The sequence below is a fragment of the Camelus ferus genome, chromosome 10 (genome assembly GCF_009834535.1).
Source record: "Camelus ferus isolate YT-003-E chromosome 10, BCGSAC_Cfer_1.0, whole genome shotgun sequence".
NCBI lineage: Eukaryota > Metazoa > Chordata > Mammalia > Artiodactyla > Camelidae > Camelus > Camelus ferus.
Genome location: NC_045705.1, coordinates 25,048,810 through 25,065,450, shown reverse-complemented (window position 1 = coordinate 25,065,450; position 16,641 = coordinate 25,048,810). Strand labels below are relative to the sequence as shown.

At 38.7% G+C, this 16,641-nt stretch overlaps 1 long non-coding RNA gene across 1 annotated transcript in view; it reads right to left on the bottom strand.

Moving 5' to 3' along the window:
- Positions 1 to 1,335: 1,335 nt before the first annotated feature.
- Positions 1,336 to 16,641, bottom strand: part of LOC116666352 — a 229,637-nt gene continuing 214,331 nt past the window's right edge. Inside the window, exon 3 of the long non-coding RNA XR_004323161.1 lies at positions 1,336 to 1,871. This is a non-coding gene — a long non-coding RNA (uncharacterized LOC116666352). The remainder of the gene's footprint in view (positions 1,872 to 16,641) is intronic.

The following is a 16,641-nucleotide window of genomic DNA, read 5'->3' as shown; positions in this document are numbered from 1 at the left end:
CTAACAACGAAATTATACTCAGAATATATAAAGATCACCTACCATTAAATACAAAGCAAACAAATGAAAACTGTCATTTAGAAAAATATGCAAAACCAATAGGCAGAAGGAGTCACAGAAAAAAACACATAATTGCCTTATAAATATATAAAATAATGTCTAATATTTTTAACCAAAATTCAAAAAGTAGTAATAGTGACTTTTTTATCAGTATTGGCAAAAGTCAAAATATTTTATGCTATCAAAGTTCAGCAAAGTCATGAGGAAATTGGCACAATTATTTACTGCTGGGCGGTATGACTTGGTTTAGCTCATGGTAAGTCAGGCAGCAGAGTGAACACGGTTCATATTCATGACTACTGATCAAGCCTGACTAGGTTTTTCCCCATTGAGAGGTATTTCAACACTGTATTTCTTAAAATAGATGTAACACAGAAGTCAGAGCTCAAACATAGGCCCCCTTTCAGTGGAAATCATGGCAGCCTGGACAGACACAAGGGAGACGCATGGAGAAGCTCACAGGCAGGAGTGGCATCCGTAGGGGTCCTTCTAATGCTCAAGGAGGCAGATGCAGTGGCTGTGGGGCCTCTGCAAACCAGCTCTGCAGTGCAGGCTGGGACATTGGTCCTTGAAGCATAGACTTGATTCAGGAAGAAGATTTTCCAGGCCTTCCAATCACTTTGTGAACCTCCCAATATCCTTTTAAAAATACTTCTTTCTGCTCAACCAGCCAGAGTCGGCTTCCATTGGGTTTAGCCAAAAACATTCATTGATAGCAATTTTATGGAAAAGGAAAGAAAGGAAAGGAAAGGAAAGGAAAGGAAAGGAAAGGAAAGGAAAGGAAAGGAAAGGAAAGGAAAAGGCAAGGAAAGGGAAGGGAAGGGAAGGAAAAGGCAAGGAAAGGGAAAGGGAAGGAAAAGGTAAGGAAAAAGAAAGGGAGGAAGGAAGGGGGAGAAAAAGTTGTCCCACCTTACATGCTGGTAATAACAAAATATACCACAGCACACAGCTTGAGACATTCTGACCATAAGTACACTGTGCAGTAATACTAATAATAAAAAAATGAGAAACATATATATTCCCATGAATTGGGAAATGGATAATAAGATATAGTATAGTCACACAACTAAATCTGTATTTATAAAAAACAAACTTACATAAAACATACCCTGTAAAAACACAACTTGCGTGTCTTTTATTTTTACATAACTATCTGTATATCTACACTATTTTCAATCCAATGGGAGGCAGGGAGGTAGAGGAGAAACCAAAAGTGGAAAATGAGAAATTGAAACTCCAGTGTCGTTTATCATGTATCACATTTTTGTACCGGTCTCAAAATATCAATAACCAATGTTATGGTTGGATCTGCCCTTGTGATTCTCTTCTGATCGCACGAAACTCTTCCACAATAATCATCAGGAAATTTTGAAAAGGTAAAGACTTATTACTTACAAGACCTGGAAATCACACAGCACACCTGAGGCCACATGGCCAGCCAGGTCACTGGTAAAGGGAGAGAACCAGGACCTGGGCTTCTGCTTTTATTAGGACTGAGGATGGGGGCCCTAGAGTTTTGTGGGCTCACTCTTTACTGGTGAATTTAAAACAGAGGAGCAGAAATTTAAAGCACAGGAAGAGATTTTTAAAAAAAAAAGGGGGGGGGAACTAAATGATCATTTATTGAAATCAACCAATCAGCCAAGACCTCTAAAACAAAGGAACTCTCAGTTGGGGAGGTGGGGGGATGGCCTGGCTCCTTACCTGGTCTTGTGGCTGGCAATGTGTTTATTCCAGATAGCAGTCTTTGAAAGGAATGCCCCTTTGAAATGGATGCCTCCGCTGTCACAGCTGAAGTCAGGCACTTGCTTCTACAAAAAAACAAAAAGGGGAAAAAAAAAAAAAGTCAGGGCTTACACTACAATCACTCAAAGGAAAATGTATTCCCATCTTTCTAATAAATTAAAAATAAATTTAAACTCCAGTGTCTCTGAAATTCTTCAAAGAAGTATAAATAAAAAATAAACAGGCTTTATTATAAATGAGTACACATAAATCAATAAATTAAATTTCCAGTATTGATACTTTAATTGAAGTACGATGATGAGATATGATTATATGGAAATGTTTTTTGCTACATTAAAGACCTTCCAAGACCAACATTCACACTGACAGGAACTTTTGAAAGATGTTTGAAAGAAGATGATTTATACGGTCTCAAAAGGCAGAGTGGTACCTAGTTCTTATTTCAAAATGTATGATGTGTACCCACAAATGAGATTCGAAGTTGAAAGATCTTTTGTATCTAGAACAGCATCTCCTTTGCAAAGTGCATTTCTTTTAGAATCAAGATTAAGAAATACTACTATGTAAGGATGAGGTTTTTTTGGTTTTCCCCTATCCCCCGAAGATGTCAGTTTCTGCGAGAGTCAAATCAGGAGTTAAATTTACTTTTTAAAATGAGGTTTCGAATTATAAAGCCGATTATAACCATGCCCCAGAGCCATCTTCTTTTTATTGCATTACCCTTACATAGAAGCCATCGTGATTCTGATGGCAGAGATTAGCTTGAGTAGGTGGTACTGAGTTAATTCATATCCCGGTTGCCCTGGGAGACCTAAATTTAAGCTGCCTATTCTTTTCCAGGGCAAGAAATAAAAATGAGTCGAGTGCCATTTTCCTGGTGCTGTGCATTTCAAAACCTAGGCTTTGTCTCATTTCTTCTCATAGAGCTACCATTTATTTGCATTTTCTTCACAAGAGAGGTTTTACACTGCCAACTTGGTTTGAACATCAGGAAAACCAAAAAGAGGTTGTAGAACATACAGCCTTAGAGTTTAGGCACTACGCAAAATGAATGGATCTGTGAACAAGTTGAATGGTGATTTCGCTCATTCATTCACTCGTAAATCATTCAAAGGCAGCACGTTTAAAAAAAATCACCAAGTGGGTTAAAATCATAGCTAGAGACTGCTCACCACGATAGTAAATGTGGGAGCTGTGCCTGCATCTCAGTGACCCTGCATTTGAGAAACATCTGCTGAGTGATTTCTCTGAGCCATTACGCCAGGCCCTGAGTGTACAAAGATAAAGACATCAGTGTCATTATTTCCAATGAGGATTTGCAATCTGGGTGATCAGATGTATACACTGATTTTTTCAAAAAAATTCAGAGCAAAGTGAGATGTGTCTTGGTATATTCCATAATTCCTCTAATAGCACTCTGCCTATATATATATATAAAATATAAATAAAAAACTATATATAAAAAAATACTTACCAAATATTTATCGAGTGAATTGATAGTTACAGCTAAAGTTCATTACAAACACCAAAGCATTCGTTATAGGACGTCCTTCCTTCCCAACCTCTTTGACTTGAGGAAACTAACGAATACGGAAGCAGGTCTATGGTTTTATTACCCCATTCGCTGTTGTAATAGGATTGAAGGGTTCACGCTAGCTGCTACCCGTATCAGAACTGATTAAAATCAACACACCCTTTGTGCCTAAAGTATTCCCTGTGGCTACCCAAAGGGAAATCTCCCCTGCTCTTCTGCAGCCTTTGATTAAGAAAAAGAAAGAGACAAGAAGCATAGTCAAAAGCTGCCTGACCTTTTTGTACAGAGCTGTTGTCAAGACTGTTACCGTTTGGCGCTCATATGATCAGAAATTGCAGCAGTGCTGCATAAAATAGAGTCAAATGACGGCTCTGCATGTAAAACAAGGCTCTGAGTGTCTCTTCCTGCGCCCTCCTCTGAAAGCCTTCTCCAGTGCTTGCTGTCTCCACAGTAACAGCATCACTGGGATCCTGTTGAAGTGTGTTTTGAAAGCTGCCTTTACCTGAGAAGTTTGCATATGACACAGCTGTCCATAATTCTGGCTGTCTCGGATTATTTTTCTATCGACAAAAGTATAGAATAGCATTTGCTTATGAATGATCAGGAACCTGTTTTTTCTTTAATTTTTGTGTAGTATTCCAAATAATTATGATGCCCAAAGTGTCATGATGCTACTTAAGTGTTACGTGTACAGTTTTAATAAATTAATAAATAAACAAAACTAAGCTTGGCCAAAGCATTTGAATTATGCTTCCAAGCTGCAGAAAACATCCATGGCGAGGCACGATCAAGAACCAGGAGGCATGAGTTTTTGTGCGGGTGCTGCTGCAGACTAGTGTTGTAATCTCGGTCACGTCAAGTCTGCCAGGACTCAGTTTTCTCATCTAGAAAGTAAGGCTAAAGGAGGTGAGGTCAAAATCATCTTGTAACCATCATAGACCAGTTCAGCTTGGCCCTATCATATCAATAACAGAACGTCAAACTTATCTTGCAGGGGCAATGAATCAAAACTTCAAGTCATGGAAAAGGAGCATGTGCAGAAGAGGAAATTTTGACTTAGAGATAATGCTGGAACCAAAGTTTCTCCCTCTAACAAAACCAGAGGACCAGGACATGGCTGGAACTCAAAGGCCAGAACTTTAGAAGAATGGGATCCCTGATCCAGTGTAAAAGCCCGTTTTCATACCTTACCATAAATGGTCTTGTTTAAAGTCCCTCCAATCAAAATCTGTCCTGCCAGCACTTCCGCATACCAACCGGTCCTCCCCTAACTCATAAATTTTGACTGAAGCCCAGATCAGGGAAACAAATTTGAGCATGCCCCCTGTCTGCTTGCTGGTGGACTTTGCAATCAAGCTCTTTCTTATGTCAAAAGCCTGTGACATAGTATTAGCTTCTCTATCAGGCAGTGAGCAATTGCTCAGTGACACTCTATTTAACACTCCCTTATTCTCTCTATAAGTCAAAGAGGACTGGTATTACTCAAGGAATGATTGATTCCATTGTCCCATTTTTCACTGAGGATTACCTAATGCCCAATATTTTTTGTCTTTAATCATATTATCTATTTTAATCAATGTTCTGTCTCTAATATATTGTCCAGATCCTTAAAGAACACTGAGTCTGGCAACAGCATCATTGTGCATTTAATTTTTTATGTAAGTTCATAGAAAAGTCAATAAAGTGTAGATCTGTGCTGTCCAATGCTCCAGCCCCTGGCCACATGTGGCCATTCAAAACTGAATTGAGGTTAACTGGAATTAAATTAAGTTAAAATTTATGTCCTTAATTGCACTAGCCACAAGTGGCTAAAAGTGACCATAGTGAACATCACAAATACAGAATATTTCCATCACTGCAGATTCCATCGGACTTAGCTCAATTCTCATTTTTACCATAGGAGTGCCTTTCTCAGTCTTAAGCAAAAAGAAACAACAGCCTTGTGCCTGAGAATTCTGTCCGGTTTATGAACTACTGAAAATGTGACTTTGGGGGAACAAACTAGTATTTGCAAGGTGACATTCTAATAGTGAGTAGAGTACCTAACATAATATCTGAAAAAGTGTTTACTAAATGAATAGCCCAATGAATTGATTAGTTCATTCAAAGCCGCATTTGGTAATTTTTTATCAAATCTGAGAAAAACAACTTTAAGAAAAATAATTAACTCTTTTAGTAGCAGCTGTTGAGAGAATTTTCCCAGTGAAATAAAACCAATGTCTAATATGGTTTTAATAAATTTGGAACCATGGTCACAAACTCAAGTGCCTACGTGGACAGGAAGGTATGAATTTAAGGGACTGGATGTAAGAAACTTTAAGGATTAGCAAGCCTGCACTAAACTGAGGAAAACATTCTACTTGTTTCATGAAAAAGAAGCTAGAAACCTAAATATTTATGTGGAATTTCTTAAGTTTAAAATGTTGGCAAATAATTATATTGCTATATCATCTATCTGTCTGTCTGTCTGTCTATCTATCTATCACCTATCTAATGAACTTGACTTGGTGTACACAGTACTATTCTGGGGTAAACAGTAGTTCAGGTAATTTTTTAAAGTTTTCTAAATCATGCATGAAATTACAGCTTTAAGAAGTTACGGAAAGTCCGAATTTTCATAAATAAAAGGTGACAATGTCAAGAAGTAAACTTTAAGGTCAACTTCTGTTTGCTTTTTCTTGAAAGAGCTTACGGTAAAGGCAACAAAAAAAAATGTCCTGCCAAAGGGATTTGGATTCAAGAGTTACTAAAATTGGAACTAATAGGAAGATGTGCCAGCTACTTATTTCTGCATAACAAACTACCCCAAACTTACTACACTAAATTTTAGAAAATACAATCTACTAAAAGGCTTTTTAAAAATCTTGACATAAAAAAGCATTTTTTTTAATTCATATATTCATTCCTTATTTATATTCATCAAATATTTATTAAATTTCTACCATAATCCAGGTACCATATTAGCTCCATAGAAGACTAAGACACAACTTAGATGCTTATTTAATGAAATAAGAGCAACAGGTTTTCCAAGACATATTGTAGAGGAAAGGTTATGTGCAAAAGACATGGCAGGTGATGAAATTATGCCTGCTTTTCTAATTTATTATTATTTCTTAAAATTTGGGGGACTAAATAGGTTTAATTAGTTTCCTCGCAGGACCTCATATGCAGTTGCAGTCATAAAAAGGCTAGTGTTGGTGTCTTCCTGCAGGTTTTCTTACTCAGATGTCTGGCGGTCCATGGTGGTGGTTTTCTGGGACCTACGTGGGAGTGTTGAGCTGAACATTGACGTAGGATCTTTCTAAGCAGCTTGAGCTTCCTCACAACATGGTGGCTGGATTCCAAGGATGAGTATTCCAAGAGAAAGGGGCAGGTAGGTACTGTAACTCCTTTTATGACATAACTTCAGAAGTCACATGTATTATATTCACCATAATCTATTAGTCAAGGCAGGCGCAAAGACCTGCCCTTGTCCAAGGAGAAGGTGCCCAGGCCCTGCCTCTTGTGAGGGGCTCGGTCTGGTTATAGAAGAGCATGTGGGACTGGAAATACTATTGCAGTTGTTTTATTGAAAAACACAATCTTCCACAGAGACTTACATGTTTCTTTTTTAATCTTTCTTTAAAGAGGCATTCATTTTGTTCAGTCATTTATTCACTCACTATTTTTCAACACTATTTACTGAATTTCTACATGTTCCAGATACTATGTTAGATTCTAGAAGAAAAAGACACAATCTCCAACTTAGAAGCTGATCTAAGAAAATAATGGTAACGTGTGTTCCAAGTTCTATTGGAAAGACAAGAATAACACCCAGAGGAAACACAGAAGGGGATGTAAACATGCCAACCTGTCTCAAGTTAGAGGTCAGAGCTTCCTCCTACTGTTATGCTTGTCTTTCTCCAACACACACAGATCAAGTACTACCACCCCACTGGTTTCATCCACATACAGTACTGTTGACTGACTGAACGTTCACCAACTCTTCATAAAGGGTTTTAGCTTCTATCTTTTTTAACTCTTTGCATTCAAATTTTAGTAATTTTGTAATATTAGAAAAATTATATCTTTATATTGGAAGCTTTATTCTGGGTTGTACTCTTCTCTTTTTATAATTATGCTTTTTTAAAAGATTTGATTTTTTTTTTTTTAAAGAGCAGCTTCAGGTTCACGGCAAAACTGAGGGGAAATTCCAAAGATTTCCTGATTCTCCCTGCCCCACACATAAGTAGCCTCCCCCTTCATCAATATCACTTATCAGAATGGCACATTGTTTTTTTTGTTTGTTTTTATTTTTGTTTGTTTGTTTTGCTTTTTTTACCAAGGATGGAATGAACCTACATTAACAAATTAGAATTCCCCATAGATCATAATTTTCCTTATGGTTTGTTCTGGTGTTGCACATTCTATGGGCTTGAATAAATGTCTAACCATTATTGTAATAATCTACACAGTATTTTCACTGCTCTGAAAAAATCAGTGTTCTGTCTATTCTTCCTACCTCCCCTGCTCCTGATCTTGTCATTGTCTTCATAGTTTTGCCTTTTTAGAATGTCACAGAGTTGCAATCATACACAATGTGGCCTTTTCAGGGCTTCTTTCACGTAGTAATATGCATTTAAAGTCCTTCTGAGTCTCTTAATGGCTTGATAGCTCTGGTTTTTGTTTGTTTGTTTGTTTGTTTGCTTTTTACAGTGCTGACTACTAGTTCATCTGGTTGTACCGCAGTTTATGTATCCATTCATACCTTCCACATACGGAGCTTTTCAACACCCCCTTACAATCCCCAAATTCCCAGCATTCAAGAAAGCAAAGTGTTTTTACAGCATGCTAATACTTTTCAGTAGAAGATTTAATACCTGCAATTCTCTCTTTTTCTGCCTGAGAAAAGTTTGGCTAGGGATACGACTGTAGGGCAAATAGTGTGATAATATTATGTTGACACACAATATTCGGAGGCCTATGAAGGCTTGCTTAGTTTGAATATCTTTGTACAGCCCAGCTGCTGGCTGTTTCTGGAAAGGGAACTTTTCCAGTAACAGGCCTCCTTTAAGAGCTGAGCCTCAGAGACAAGCTGAATCAAGAGATGTGGCATTAAAGATTGCGTACACACAATATAGGACACGATGCAGAACAAAGGAGTGGGAGCAGAATGTGGAATTGTTGAGTGACCTGCAAACTCAGCCCGCATATAAATACTACAAGTGTTCCCTTTCTAGTTATTTTTAGAATGTAGTTGAGAATGAAAGTTATGTATATATTACTTTACATTACCTGCAAAGTGCATTTACCCACCACAGAGGGAACTCACTCGACTTAAGGGATAGTTTCTCTAGACCGTGGAAAACTGTGACGAGCCTGCTTGACATGGTGACTGAACTGAAGGGCTTTGGAGTCAGTCAGAATCGGGTTTCAATCTCAACTTTGCTGTTTTCTCACTCAGTGCCCTTTCGCCAGTTATTTATGTTCTCCTTTCTCAGTTTGCTCATTTGTAAAATGGTAAGCACCGTGGTGTTGACCTCTCACAAGACTGCTGTGAGAATTACATGAGTTAAGGGCTGAGAACAAAGCCTTATATCTGAGAAGGACTTGATAAGTCTTGATCATTTGTTACTACTTGCAACCATGGATGGCTTACTTCATTCTTCAATGAGTTATAAGACTTCATCCTTACAAGAAGGAATTGCTCTTAATCAGCCTCCAAGTTTGCACTGGACCGCCTAGTATGTGCAAAGGTTTGGAAATAGCTAGTAATTATCCTGTAGGGCAGTGTCACATAAATGGTCAGCATGTCTCTTTTTAAAACCACCCAGGTTGTTGTCTTCTAACTTCACAACCTGTAAGCTATGTGTTAGCCAGGTCCTATCTCCTATCAAGCCCAATGTTCCCTGCAGATACATGTGGCATTAAAGCTGATACAGCAAGAAATAGACACCACTAGTTCTGCCAGTATGTGCTATGATTTTTCTGCCTTTTCCAGGGCCACTGTCCCTATCAACTGATCATCTTGGCCTTTTGTAAAACCTGCCCTTCTCCTCACTTCATTCCTTAATATGGTCTTCTTTCTCTGGTGTCTGAAACACAGTGTCTGAAACTGAAATCCAGTAAATGTGGATTGAATTAAATTGAATTAGAAGTCTTTATTTCATAGGTTTATATATACTTAAATTACAGTCTCCATTTGAAAATATTTAGGGTAATTTTTTGTTAATGAACAAGTAGGAACTTTTTACTCCCCTGGTGTCTTTAGATGCCACAACAAATAATAAATAAGTAAAAGGTTGAGAGAAAGAGAGGAATGGACAATGCAAGGGAAATGCCATAGCCTGAAGCCAGCAACCTTGAAGGACACCTGCCAAATACTGTTATGCCTGTGACAAGGGAGCATGCTGAGAGCTTGCACACAGCACCTCGGATGGCCGGCAACATACAGATTCCTGCAAAGTGTCACTGTGCTGAAAGGCACGTTCAGTGATGCTTTCATTAGGAGCAGGGAATCTAATGCTGTGGAGAAGCCACTATGAAGGTGGGGAATGTCCCTATAGAGACACAGTTCAATACCACAGAATGTCAAATGAAAGGTGAGATGACAGAGAAAACATGCAAACGTGATCTTTCTATTGTCTATGGCCGAACGTTCTAGCTGAGAGGTACAAGAGGAGTTAAAGTAAGGTGGTGAAGGATGAGGGGGCTATAAGCATTGCACTGAAATCCGTAGATTCTGAAACATGAAAGGCTTTGCTATAATGGCACTGAACTCTCGAACAGGGGACATCTGCTGTCTTCCCCAGGGTGAAGGAAGTAACATATTGGATGAGACAACAAATTCCAAGTAACAATTTCTCACTCAGGCTTGCCCGCTCCCTGTGTTACTCCTTAGAAGGCAGCTGGTCCTTTGCAAGAGTATGAACAAATACGTAAGGAACCAGCATGAGTCCCATGAATAAAACCAAATCTGCATGATAAAATCTGGAAAAAAAATAAGCATTTTTAACCGAGAAAAAGCACAAGCAAAGAATGAGTGAAAAACACCTATCCCATAATATTATTCATAGTCCCCAAAATTATAGACAATGTGTGCTATGGTCAAGAGGAGCTAAGCAATTATAATAGGTTCTAAAAGAGAAGAGAAGACAGTGAAAGGAGATGCAGAGAGAAGGCGCAAAACTCAGGTAGCAATTGAATATGTAAAAATATGTATATGATACATACAACCCAAAGACAACAGGCTAAGTAAAAGTGAAATGAATAGTGACGTACAAGTGATACCATGAGGAGGATGCTACTTGGGGAAGAAGGAGATTTCCCATCCACATAACCATTGTTACTAAGAAAGAGAATATAATAAATAAAGGTGAAAGAGAAAAACTGTTAAACATAAAATAAAGCTCTTCTAACATAAAGATCTCTATATTAAGTTAAAAATGGCAATTGTGTTCTAGGAGAAATTGGTAGAAGCAATCGCATTAAGATATATCTTATGAAATTAACAAAATTTGAAGGAAAAATATCATTTAAATATGCTTGGAAAAAAATACTTTTGCAAGTTATTTTGGATGGACGGCATGGATTCAGGTGTTCCTCATGTTTCTCTGAAGCCAGAAGATAAAATAATAGATGGAAGTTGAAAGGAGAGAGAGTGTGATTCAAGGGTTTTAAATGCAGCCCATTTGGCCTTAAACTTGAAGGGCAATAAAAAAAATACTTTCAAGTGTGTGAGATCTTAGGGACTCACACACCCATGTGTTTGTCTTCTGAAAAACTACCTGGTGATAAACATGTAGCCAAGGCTGAAAATATATTAAAAATAATGAGATTAGAAAATGGGAATTGTGGTGAAGAGCCAGAGAAACACACTGAAGTGATTTATATACCAAATTTAACAACTTTTCGAACATGTTTGGGTAATAAACTGTGATAATGATATAGTCAATACAGAATGACATAATAAAATATAACAGATCAATAGGAGGAATACGGATGTCATCTTTCAATAGTACAGAGTCAACAGACACTATCGAGTTATACTATAAGGTGTCCAGTCTCGTAAAGAAGTCAAGATATTTTTCCTTATCTTTGGAGGAATCATCTAAAAAAATTATATGCCTTCTTTTGAAGAAAGACTTTTCTGGAGCTCAGTAGGATATACATATCTTCTGTTCCATTTGGTTTCTTTGCATTTGGTTAAACTTAAGTAAAACTAAACCACAAGTACTACTTAAAATATGTATCTATTTATATCTATATCTATATGTATCTTTGTACCTTTTTGTGTGTGTATATAGCCATTGTTCAAATGTCCGCAATGGTTATTAATGGTGGGATTTTGTAAATTTTCATTTTTATGTTTGTATGCATGACTTGATTTTTTTTAAAATGGGTATACATCATTTCTTAACAGTAACAAAATTCATCACTCCCTAAAAATTATTAAAATAATAACATTTATCTCAAAACAAATTCATTTTTAAGGATGTCTTCAGAAACCAGAGAAGACATTCCAGTTAAGGGTCCAAGCTTAATTTCATTTGTAAGTATAAGCTGACCACAGCTCTTCAGAAACCCTCATCCTGATGTGAAGTGTGTGTGTGTGTATTTAAGTTGTGGAAAGATTGTTTCAGATTCTGGTGGACAAAATTACATCAGTATCAAGGTTTCCTTCATGAGCAGTTGATAAAACCAACAGATTTCTCAAGCCTGTCAGTGTGAGAAAAGGAACGAAGGGTGTTACCAGGAAGGTCCTCTTTGAGACTCCAGGTAGCAGCCAGGGCACGCACCATGGAGTCAAGAAGACACAAGAACCTGAAGCCAATGCATTTGACGTTCTCATAAGAGTCTCAGGGGAGAACAGACATGGAAATGAGAGAAAGGCTCATTTGTGACACAGTCATGCCTGCTGCCACTGGTTTTTCAGCAGAGGCCACAAAAGGCCTAGGGTATGAATCAGGTCTAGCCAAGGCCCCAGGGAATAAGTAAGAGGCATCAGACTTCCCTGTTTGGACCCTGATAGCTTTTCCTTCCTCAGTAACCTCTCATGGTAAACACAAAACTAGGATCTTTTCTTTTCCTTTCCCATTCACTATTATTCTGAGGGCCCGGGATAACTGCCCAGATATAACAGCCAAGGGCAAATCCATGAACCAAGCTTTTTGAAAGTACTTTTGTTTCCATCAGCTGACCTGTGGATTTAAAAGGTGTGACACCGCCCCTTGTTTAGCCTTGGAAGGATCTGATCACTAGGCAGAAAGTAAATGCACTAGAGAAAGCAGAGAGAGAGACCTGCATCCCAATTTTGTGCTTCAACATATGACAAAGGAAACACCACTTTTGTTAATGGGGACAGTTAATGACTTTTTCATCAAATAAGGATAATAAAGTAAGTGTGTTGTGCCTTCCCACCCTTAATTTGCTGAAATTTATTTAGCTTGTGATCAAATATTTTTGAGGTACCTAAGGAAGGCTTCCGACAGCTTTGGGGAAATACTCTCATGATGGGCTTGTAGCAATCATGGGTCTAACGCTACAACTTATACTTTGCAACCCTTTTAAACTCCCTTCGTGGATAATTTTAATTATGCTGTCCAAAGAAGCAATACTTCATTTGCTGAGTTTTGCTCTTAGCTTTTCCTTTAGCACTCAAAAAACAAAGCAATTTGTTCTACCCTGTTGCAGATTTTAGAAGCTGTGTTTTAGACTTGGAAAGCTTAGGGAGACTCCTGAGTTCCTACAAACACTTCTGCTCTTGGTATATTTTAATTACATGCTTGGGCCCTGAAGGTACTTGAGCACATGACCCTTGGCTTCATTCTCTTGGTGGATTTTCCCCATGCAGTACAGCCTCCTCTGGAGATTTGACTCAGATAAGCACGCTCTGAAACCGTAACACCAAGTTACAAGAAGTCAGCGACCATCTCTGTATATGGCTTATATAACTTAGGACCCAGCATAGTGACAGATTTAGAAAGTGATTAATAAATAGGGTGTATTTTGTTTTCAATTTTTAAGGAAGAGTAAAAAAAAAAAGAAGAAGAAAATCATAGAACTGATGGGGAAAGCCAACTATGATATGATGTTTTATGGTAGTTCTGTATTGTGTCTACTTAGCTAAGCTGGAAATGTTTTCCCAAATCACCTTTTTTGAATGATTTCAGGTAGAGTTGTCCAAAAAGAGAAATTGTTGGGAGATTTGTCCAAAGTGGGAGAGAAGCAGTGCCCTCAGATGTAGCAGAGGCATTACAAGGAAAGGGAGACTGACGAAGAGGGCTGGCTAGTCCCCCCTTGTCCTCAGCCCCCTTTACTCTGTGTCCAGCTCTCCTTGCTGACCAGGGCTCTGCTGGACAACAGCAACCCTGGGTCCTCTGCCAGACAAAAGAGGTAACATCTCTCTGCGGACATCTCCACCAGCTCTCCTTTGAGACCCACCATGGCAGCTGACTCTGGGTGGCTGCCGACGTGCCCTTGTCCACTCTCGCCGGGGCCCAAGGAAGGCTTTTTCGACTTTTCTCCGATCCCCCAGCTTCCCCTTCCGGACCCCTATCACTGTAGTTCCTTCAGTAATAACAGAACCTCTTAGTCCTACAGTAAATCCCTCATTCCACACTCATTTCAGTAGTTCTCTTTCTTTGGTTGAACCCTGATGGATACATACGTTAATAATACAAATCCTGGAATGAGTAAAGCGTTCTAAGAGCAAAAGTATAATTTTCTATCCTGTAGAATCCTAATTCTCTCTCTCTCTGTCTTTCTCTCTCTCGCACACACACAGGTTTTTGAATATACCTGGGTCAGGCTTTTCCAGCAAGATTCAATAAAACCCTGTTTCTTTTCACAATCTTGACAAAGTGGTCATTTAATTTGCACAGAAAAACAAACAAACAAACTCATTCTTATCTACATAACTTACAATCTGTTCCTAGCCAGGCACTGTTTTTCATTCATAATATTGGTCAAAATAGCAATCAAGGAACAAATGAATGGTTTGCTTCTGTGCGAACATTCTGAGTTCTGGGTCTGCCACAGAAATTATTTCCATATTCTTCTCTGACAAAAACACTAAGTGACATGTGAAAAAATACATACCCAACAGTAGCGTGGCTTGGACTGTGACCAAAACATGTTCGTTTCTCATAGTAAGCCACTGAATGGCTTTAATCTGAATTTTGCCGATCAGTTGAGGAGGTATCTGGGATCCTCATTTCAATGTCTGGGCTGCTTTTACAATAAATGATTTTATAAGTATCTCATTAGCGCTGTCAGGAAATATTTTATTGGCCTTAAACATGTCATGTGCTCTAGTTTTATTACAGTATTAGGTGCAATATCATTTTTATCCTTCAGAAGACTTTCATGGTATGTGAAATCTCTGTCATCACATATCTGCCATTACCATTCTAATCAAAGAAAGATCCTTTTTTTTTCTCTTTCTCTTTTTTTTAAATTCATTTTTATCTACATTCCCAAGTTCTTGCCTCCCTTCATACTTCTATTTGGTTATTTTATTTTTAAGGTTTTGTTGTTGTTTCTTGATGTTTTCTCTAGTTGAAAGTCACAAAACATCCTTCACATCCTTTTTGTCATTTCTTGTCCTCATAAATCTGCGTCTGTACCATAATGATTTTGTGAATTACAACGCTGAAGATGCTTCCAGCATTCTTCGAATGACTACATTATGGTTCCAAATATAGGAAGAACATATTTCATTCACTTTTATTGTCCTAATTAATAATATCTCACCTTATCTGGGTACCTTTGACCAGTGCAATTCCATTAATGGAAAAAAGAAACTAATAATAGAAATTATTTTTATCAATAGTATCATTTTATCTATATATGTGACTTAGGGAGTTTATTATTCAGATATTCATAGAGATCTATGTGCTTTGACAAAGCGAATTATGCATTTTAAATATTTTTAATAAAATATACTTCACTTATTAAATGGATCTGGGTAATAGTCTAATTTATTAGAAATATATTGGCCCCTTTATGAGGATATAATGTTTTATCAGACATAGTAAATAGTATGAAAATGAGTATATATACTTATCAGAAAGGAATGAGGTTCAAGAAGGTTTTTTTAGAACTTATATAATATGTTGCCCTCTTTTCTATGATTCCCTGAGAGTGATTCCAATGCTGTTAACCCTTTTGGGGCTGCTCTCTATAGACAGGACAATAAATATCCTTTACTGTGAAAGATTTATTTTCTGCACCAACATAATCGAGTCAATCGATAAAGTATGTTTCCCCAGGCACTCTGCTGTGCCCAACACACTTCATCAACAAGTGTGCATTAAGGAAACACCTCGATCCCCCTGTGGCAGACATGGTACTTTACAGATGTAAAATATAGTGCTAAGAACTATAATAATAGCCAAGTGCAGATAGTCTGAAAATTAAGTAGCTCAGTCATTTCTTTCCTATACAAAGTTACTTGGACATTTAAAATCTGGAGTCTAAGTTTCCCAAACCTAAAATGGTTGATGCTATAAGGAATTTTTAGCAGTGGCATCAGCAACATGATGGTATAGGAGTTTCCAGCACTCCTCGTCTCTCAATTTGAACAACCATCCACACATGAAAATACCCTGACAAGAGCCAAGGATTCCAGGTGAGAGATTATCCCACATGGGTGGAGCACAGAAATAAGAAGAAACACGTTGCAGAGAAACACATTGACACCACCCCCATCATCCCTACCCCAGGCCTGGGCAGCCCCTACTGGACAGAGAGAGACCCTTCCCACAGGGGATGGAGACGGCAATGAGCACTGGCAGCACCAGGCCCTCACTGGTGCCACGCCAGCCACTGGGGCCCCACAGACCCAGCCTCTAGGCCTACTGTTGTGGCCTCAGGCTCCCAGCAGACCCCAACATCAGGCCTATTCCCATAAACCCATGCTTCTGCAGACACAGCCTCCAGGCCAGCTCCCTTGGGCCCTAGCTCCCAATCCCACTCCCTGTCCACCCAGTACCCAGCCTGCTTCCATGAATCCAGCCTTCAGGCCACCACCTGCAGCTCTAGGCTCAGGGTTGACCCCAATGCCAGACTGACCCTTGTGGACACAACTTCAAAACAGGCTCTGGTGGATCCAGGCTCCACACTCTCCTCAGCTTCCAAGGGGGCTACCATGGCTACAGGCTTCTAGGCCACTCTGGTGCCAGGCTGGGCCCCACAGACACAGCGTCTAGGCCAAATGGATAAGTTCACAGGAACACGCAACCTACCAAGACTGAGTCATGAGCAGATAGAAAATCTGAACAGGCCAATAACAAGGAGATTGAATCATTAATCTAAAACCC